The sequence below is a fragment of the Penaeus monodon genome, chromosome 28 (assembly GCF_015228065.2).
Source record: "Penaeus monodon isolate SGIC_2016 chromosome 28, NSTDA_Pmon_1, whole genome shotgun sequence".
Lineage (NCBI taxonomy): Eukaryota > Metazoa > Arthropoda > Malacostraca > Decapoda > Penaeidae > Penaeus > Penaeus monodon.
Genome location: NC_051413.1, coordinates 26,434,818 through 26,435,054, shown reverse-complemented (window position 1 = coordinate 26,435,054; position 237 = coordinate 26,434,818).

Here is a 237-nt window from a genome sequence, read left to right as displayed (position 1 = left end):
CCCGATCTGGACTCCTCTCTCGAACTCCCTCGTTGACCTCTGACCTAATCTTTCCCACGCCTCCCTCCCCGCCTTCGTGGCCTAATCTCGTCAGCTTAGGCCTTCTATACAGCCTACTCGCCGGATTAGTTCGTGAGATGGTTGTGATTGGCCGACGGAGGAGGGGCGTGTGGGCGTCTTGTAATTTTCTCGCGTGGGCGGAGGAGCGGGGGTGAAGGCGCGTTGTTTATGTGTGTT